Raw genomic sequence first — 8,218 nt, forward strand, 5'->3', positions numbered from 1 at the left:
CAGAGGAGCTATAAACACTCTTCCAGTGTGTCCCAGCATGGTGGTCCACCCCCAGATGTCCCAACACTTGACAGGCAGAGTCAGGAGTCAGCTTGGGACACATGGTAGCATATTGCCTTATGATTTCTCCCAAATAAGTCACCCTCAAACAATGCCAGTCTTGATTGGCTACTATGCTGTCCTCTCTGCTGGAGAGAAGGCATGTCTTTCTGTCTGTTGGCACACCACACAGCACAGAAGACTCTGGGTTGAGATGCACGTGCCTTTGGGAGTGTCGGCAGCTGTAGCTGTGCTCTGAACACCTTTATCTAGAAGTGCTTGTTTTCTCTCAATGCTTATACTTTAAGCAAGCAAAACTGCCTTTTTGTCCATTTTATGGATTCCCTAATATTACCAGTTTTGTCCCACTGACTTTATTCTCTCACTCTCTCTCTCTTTGAGTGTGTGTGTGTGTGTGTGTTTAAGTGTTGATTTTCAGATATTACTCCTTTCCTTCTAAATTCATGTTTATTTTCCTTTAGAATGTTTCTTTTGGAGGCTGGAGAGTTGACTCAGCAGTTAAGAGCATTTGTTGCTCTTGTAGAGGATCTGGATCAATTCCCAGCACCCACACGGCAGCTCAAAAAACATTTTAACTCCAGTCCCTTTGGATCTGATGCCCTCTTCTGACTTCCATAGGCACCAGGCATGAATGTGGTGCACGTACATACATACATGCTGGCAAAATACTCATACACATAATAAATCAAGGAGTTTAAAGATATTTCTTTCCAGCCAGGTGTGGTGGTACATGCTTTTATTTTAGTTCTAGCACTCAGGCCCAGCACTTGGGAGGCAGAGGAAGGCGGATTTCAGAGTTTGAGGTCAACCTAGTCTGCAAAATGCGTTTCAGGACAGCCAGATTTCTACAGAGAAATCCTGTGTTGAAAAAAAAAAAACAAATAAATACTTCTTTTCTTGGCCTTAATTCAGTCATCAAAGGAAACTAACCTTGACATTAAGATCTCATTCACAGCCGGGTGGTGGTGGTGCACGCCTTTCATCCCAGCACTTGGGAGGCAGAGGCAGGCGGATTTCTGAATTTGAGGCCAGCCTGGTCTACCGAGTGAGTTCCAGGACAGCCAGGGCTACACAGAGAAACCCTGTCTCGAAAAACCAAACAAACAAACAAGATCTTATTCACAGAGCTGGGTTTAGGGTGCACGCCTTTAATACCAGGTCTCAGGAGGTGAGGCAGGTGGATCTCTGTGAATTTGAGGCCATTTTGGTCTGCATAGTGTGTTCCAGGACAGCCAAGGATATGTTGAAATATCCTGCATAAAAAGATCTAATCATTCTGCAGCTGCTGCTCAACTGGTAAGGAATTCTTAGCATGCCTGAGACATGGCTTTGATCTCTAGCCTGCCTAAACGGGGCACAATAGCACAGGACTGTAATCCAACACTCCTCACAGATGGAGGCAGTAAGATCATGGGTTCAAAGTCACCTTTGGCTACACAGAGAGTCTGCGGGCAGCTTAGAGAGTATGAGACCCTGTCAAAACAAAAACCAACCAAACAAACAAAATGCAACCAAAGCGCTGCCTTTGCTCTTGTAAGGCTCCTTGTTAATGTTCAGTTGCCAAGTCTCTTCAGGCTTTAAAGCAAAACACTGACCTAATTTGAACAACGTAGGTGTGTGTGTGTGTGTGTGTGTGTGTGTGCGCGCGCGCGCATGCACAAAACCAGACCTTTTGTACATGCCAGGCAGGTGTTCTGCGACCGAGTTACGACCTCATCCTTATTTTATTTTTTTATTTTTTTTTTTTTATTTTTTTTATTGGATGATTTATTTACATTTCCTATGTTGTCCCCTCATCCTTATTTTTGATGAATATCTCCAGTTTGGGTTTGTCTCCTGTTAGACTCCAGCTTTGTGTATGTGGGCAGGGATCGCACCGTAGTGATGAGTGTTTTCAGTGTGACCTGTAGGTATAGTGGTGGTTTATGCCCCATTGCTGAAGACCTACTGTGGTGCATTGAATGAGAGTGATCCTATAGCATTGGCTTAAATGTTTGTTTGTTTTGTTTTGTTTTTGTTTTTCGAGACAGGGTAGGCTTAAATGTTTGAACGGTTGATAAGTCAATGCAACTGTTTGGGAATGATCGGGAGGCGTGGCCTTGTTAGCAGCCATGTGTCACTGGGAGTGGGCTTTGAGGTTTAAAAAGCCCAGACCAGGTCCGGTTTTTCTAGTTCTGCCTCCTGCCTGGGGATCAGAATACAAGCTCTCAGCTACAGCTCCAAAGCCATGCTTGTCTGCCTCCCTGTAGCAGGATAATTTCCTGCTACGGCTACATTGTATTCGCAGTGGAGCTCAGTGATTGGGCAGTAGAAGAGGAGGTGGAGCTGGGAGAAGGAAAGAGGAAGGGGAGAGGCTAGTGATCATGGAGGAAGACAGATGTGTCTGTTAGTCCTGGCTAGCAGCTTATATCAAAGATTAGCTATTGAGTAACTATTCTAATTATGTGGGCATCTTGTTAATTGAGCATTTCCAAATATATAAATCCATTGGATAATCTTTAAGCGTTAAGAGTCTCATTTCTACCAGCTACCACGGCCACAGCGGGAATGGTCTGGGCTCAGCCAAGCATTGTGGGGACAGTGTGGTGGACTGACAGAGCCAGCTGCCACACTGGCGTCTCATGGGTCTAGTTGTGGAGCGCTTGGCCTCTGGCTGCTTCTAGCTGTGGCATGCTTGGCTTCTGGTTGATTCTAGTACAGAACATGGCGGCCGGAACTAAGCAGAGCCGTCCCACCGGTTAGATAGACGGCCCGTGCCGTGGCATTTTAAAGTATCTCCCGTTACACCTCTCCACTCCCTGGCGTGAAGGTGACGGTCTCACCCCCTGAAAGTGTAAGCAAACTCTCCCAATTAAATGCCTGGGTCTTGCTATTTTATCCCAGCAATGCAACAGTAGCTAAGACACCTAAGGTGGCATCTAGTTACATTTTCATTGCTATACCAAATACCTGATAGAGCAACTTTGGCCAGATGTGGCGGTGTACGCCTTTAATCTGAACACTTGGGGGCAGAGGCAGGCAGATCATTGGATTCAAGGCTAGCGCCTGGTGTATATTCTGAGTTCCGGGGGACCTAAGGCTCCATAGTGAGACCCTGTTTTGGGGAGAAAAAAGAAAGGAAGAATTTAAAGGCAAGATTTATTTAGGCTGATGGTTTCAACAGACTCGACCAGTACTCCTTGACTCCACGGGTTCTGGGCCTACAGTGGGGGAAGCTTTTTTTTTTTTTTTTTTTTTTTTTTTGTGGGGGAAGCATATGGAGAACCCTTTATCTCACGGCAGAGAGCCAGCAAAGAGCCGGGACCCATAATACTTTCAAAAGCATTCCCTCAATGATCTACTTCTTGCTAGGCTCCAGTTCCTAAACTTTCCACCACTTTGAAAAGCAGCCTCCCTACCCAAGGACTGAACACAGGAACACGTGGGGGCCATTTCATATTCAAACATAGCAGGTGTGTTGGGGGGTTTCTCTGTTAAGATTATTATGTATCTTTTTGTGGTTAGAATTAAATGTGGCAAGACTCTGAGACTGTAGGAATAAATCCAGTTTCTGCTGTAACATCTGCCACTTCTGCCATCCACTGACAATTTTTGTTTAACTCAAGTATAATTGTGAAATGGTGATTCATTCTGTCTGCATTTATGAGTTGATGTTTTAGTACAAACTTTTTCTGATGTTCCTCCTTTGTCCCTCCTGCTGACTTGTGCCCAGGCTCATACCGAGGCTAAGGCCTGGCTGTCTCTGCTAGGTAGTGACACCACTGCTGATTCGTGTTTACTATCCCAACTCTACCAAACTGGACTGCTGGTGTATCCATAAAGTGTTTGTGAGTGGATCGAGCTGCAGCTGCTGACCTGTGAACTGAACGGCCGATGTCCAGACAACACAGACGAGAGTTGCTCCAAAGAACCATTTCTAAACAGGTCTACTTCCCCGTACCCTTTTTTTCCCCACTACCTCTGGTGGGTGGTGGGCTACAAAAGAGGTTAAAGCTTTTAAAAACTATCATTAAAAATAAACTTTTAGGGGCTGGAGAGATGGCTCCGTGGTTAGAAGCACTGACTGCCCTTCCAGAGGTCCTGAGTTCAATTCCCAGCAACAACATGGTGGCTCAAAACCACCAATGGGATCTGATGCCCTCTTCTGGTGTGTCTGGAGACAGCTACAGTGTATTTATATAAGTAAAATCAATATATCTTTAAAAAATAAACTTAAAATATTGAATTAAATAAAAAAACTTAAAAAAAATAAAGTTACAGGGATACCTTTCTTAAAATTGTTGAGCAGGTCCTGAGTTTGTGATCACTGACAAATGAACATACCTAAGCATTAGAACTTCACTGGTTTAAAAATATTTTTATTACAATTGTAAGAATAGAGAAAAAGACGAATCTAGATAGATAGTTCACATTGTATTTGGTAAACAATTCATCAGTTTCTGGCTTGGGTTTCAGTAAGATGCTGCCAAGCCTGATGCCCTGTGTTCAGTCCCTGGGACATGTTGGAAAGAGAGGGTGGACTCCTGACCTTTGTCCTCTAACCGCCATTGCATGCCAAGGCACAGCGTGCACCCACCCCTCACTGCAGCAAAAAAATAAATAAATGTGAAATGTCTGGTTTGGTGGAACTAGTTGCAATTATGTGAGTTCTGTAATATCAGATGTTTGGGTTCTAATTTTATTGTTTCATCCTTGAAAATAGTTGCTCAGAAACACATAGGTACGGCCAAACATGGTATGAATAAGTCATGACTGCGTTTGGCATTTGTTCCCAGGAAGGCTTCATCTGAACATTAGAAGGGAACTGGGTTGGCAGGATGGCTCAGTGGGTAAGGGTTCTTTCTGCCAAGCCTGACCATCCAAGTTCCATTCTTCAGAATGGCAGGAGAGAACTGACTCCCACAAGTTCTTCTCCAGCCTCTGAGCTCATCCACACAAAGAGTAAAACAGAGTAAAAGCAAATAAAAAAAGTAGCAGGTAACATGTTCACGTCAACTGAAAATGGAGTTGTAGATATGGCAAATACTGTTTTCCCAGAAATCTTGAATCAGTTTTCAAATTCCTGTATCAAATTGAAAAGCAAAGCTACATAGTTTTGTTCTTCACAGGACTGTGCTTAGCCAGTGTCTACAAATCCCCTAAATAGTGTGCCTTAACTTGATCTTGCTATTATTTCATTTAGAAGTGTGTATCATTTCATGTTATGATTGGAAACACTGTATCGATAAATTGGATTTCATACTGAAGACACATATTTAACTCATTTGAATATTCTATTCATTTGAATATTTAACTCATTTGACAACTTGGTAACAGTGACACGAATCATAAAATCTCTTCAACATTTGGTCTTGACTAAGTCATTTTACTCTGAGAGGGAAGTGATGTCACTATAGGCTGAATAAACACTGAAGGAGTTCCTGGGGCTGCCAGTGTAGCCCTGGATGGCTTGGAATCTGCTGTAATAGACCAGGCTGTTCTCAAATCACAAAGAGCCATTTGTGTCTGCCTTATGAGCACTGGGGTTAAAGGTGTTCACCCCTGCACCCGCTCATCTCATTTGGGGGTAGAGCGGGGACCAGGTCTCTCACTGGGCCGGAGCCTAGTAGGTAGGCTGGACTGGCTGGCTACTGGTCTCTGGGGTCTGCCTATCTACATGTCCTCACTGCTGGTATTACAAGTGAGTGTCATAACTGCCTTTCAAAAACTGTGTATGGTGTTTTGCACATATGTATGTGTGCCACAGGTGTGCCTGATACCCTTGGAGGCCAGAAGAAGGCATTAGGTCTCCTGGACCTGGAGTTACAGAAAATTGTGAACCATCATGTGGGTGCTGGGAGCTGAACCAGGTACTATGTAAGAGCAACTGCTCTTACTACTGAGCTCTCTCTCCAGCCTTGCCTGTCTCCATCCCTCTTTGAGTCCTGGGCATTAAATTCTAGACCCTATGCTTTCATAGCAAGCATCTTACCAGCTGAGCTATCCCTCCAACTTTGAATACATTTTAATGCCAGTGAGATGATGCTCTTACATGGTGGTTCTCAACCTTCCTAACACTGCAGATATATGCACTTCACAACACTTCATGTTGTGGTGGCCTCTCAGTAATAAAATTATTTTGTTGCTATTTCATGATGGTAATTTTTCTGTTATGAACTGTAAATATCTGCTATTCAGGATATCTGATATGTAACCTCTGTGAAAGTGTCATTTAACTCATAAAGGGGTCACAAGCTACAGGTTGAGAACTGTTGCTCTTATGTAACAAAAATGGAAACAGCAGCTGCAAGGTTTCCTCCAGATGTTAAACACCTGGAGGTGGAGAATCATAGCAGCCTCTCAATACTATGGTCACTTTCGTTTTTGGCTTTACCTTAAATTTTGATTACACACTGAAAACACCCTAAGATAGTTGCTTTGAACACTGCTTTTCCGCTTTCAGCTCCTAGAACAGCTTGTTCCATTGGTTGTTCTTGGCACTTTCAATTTTTCTTCATCATTAGGGTTGTTATGGGTAAGAAGCTGTAAGCTATTTTGACTTTTCCCTGTTAAAAGGTTAGTACTATGTAGGTACAGTTACAATGTAACTGAAGTGTTCCATTGTCATTCCTCCATTTGATACTTTACTATCTCTGTCTAGCTCTACCATATAGTAAGACAGAGGCGCTTGGTTTCTACATTTCACCTGTATTTCCCTTTAGTATTTGCTGAGAGTTTATACAAAATAAACAGATAAAGACAAGCATTTATTTCTTTAAAAAAAAATAGCTACTTCTAACAGCTCTTCTGTGGTCAGCAAGCACAGGTGGTTGAAAATCTCCATTCTCCTCCCTGCCACCATCTCCCACTCCAGTTCCACCAGCTCCTCCTCTGAGAGATCGTCATGGAACTGCAGCAACTGGTCCCCATCAGCCTTGGAACCACTTCCAATGCCTCATCCTTAGCAAGGAATATAATTAGGTCACATTCAGGTCATGTAGTATTATGCCTGGAAAACCCCTCTGGGTGTGTACACTGTCTTGTCAAATCTTCCCACATTACTGCTGGTTTGAGCATCTCCCAATACTGCAATACTGTCCAATGTGTGTGATGTTGTGGTTTCTCCTGATCTCCCCATTCATAGCTGCATCTTCACCATCTGTTGCTTCTGAGACACCTTTAAATGTTCTTCTCAAACTTTGAAGTCTGAAATTCCACTGTGGTTCATGAACTTGACTGAGACAGCTGGATTGCCATGAAGATATTCTACCCTTTAAATTTTTTATGTGTACGAGTGCTTGCCTGCATGTATGTGAGTGCATGTGTATCCCCAATGCTGTTAGAGGCCAGAAAAAAAAAAGCATTAGCTCTGGAACTGGATGTTTTAGATGTTTTCTGAGCCAGCATGTGGGCTCTGGGAACTGAACTGGGTCCTCTGGAAGAGCATCAAGTGCTCTTAACCACTGAGTCACTTTTCCAGCCCTTGACAGTCTCCTTTTAGATTATGAGAAAAATCATTCAAGTTTATTGAAAGATAACGGTAGATATCTAGGACGAACAATGCTTAGCTGCTGAGATTACTCTGGATGTAGTAGTTTTCAACAGCAAGGTTAAAAAAATGTTTATGATCCATTCATAAAAGACGCCTCTGACAGCCCAGACGATAGCAAATCTGCTTTGAGTCCCCGTTGAAAGCCTTGGGGGCTTCCCAGTGGTAGAGCATCATCCAGCTGCATCTCCTTCAAGCAGCAGCTCTAAGGGATCTTTGAATGCTTTTTTTCCCATGTAGTCTCTTCCAGTAAATCTGCTTCACTGACATTAAAAACTTACCTGGATCCAAATTTACATCCCTGAGTGACAGTTTTACTTGCACTGACCTTTTCCATTTGAGAAATTTCTCCTTCATGTTGGGAGGTCATCAGACTCTTTGCTTTTTTTTTTTATTTATTAAGATTTTATTTGTTGTATGTGTATGAGTAGACTGGTGTGTCAGACACACCAGAAGAGTGCATCAGATCCCATTACAGATGGTTGTGAGCTGCCATGTGGGTGCTGGGGATTGAACTCAGGACCTCTGGAAGAGCAGTTGGTGCTCCTAACCACTCCAGCTCCAGATTCTTTGCTTTCACCTGAAATGATGCTGGCTTTGGTCTTTGAGGTACATGCTCAAAAACTGTCC

The sequence above is a fragment of the Grammomys surdaster genome, unplaced genomic scaffold (assembly GCF_004785775.1).
Source record: "Grammomys surdaster isolate TR1022 unplaced genomic scaffold, NIH_TR_1.0 128, whole genome shotgun sequence".
NCBI lineage: Eukaryota > Metazoa > Chordata > Mammalia > Rodentia > Muridae > Grammomys > Grammomys surdaster.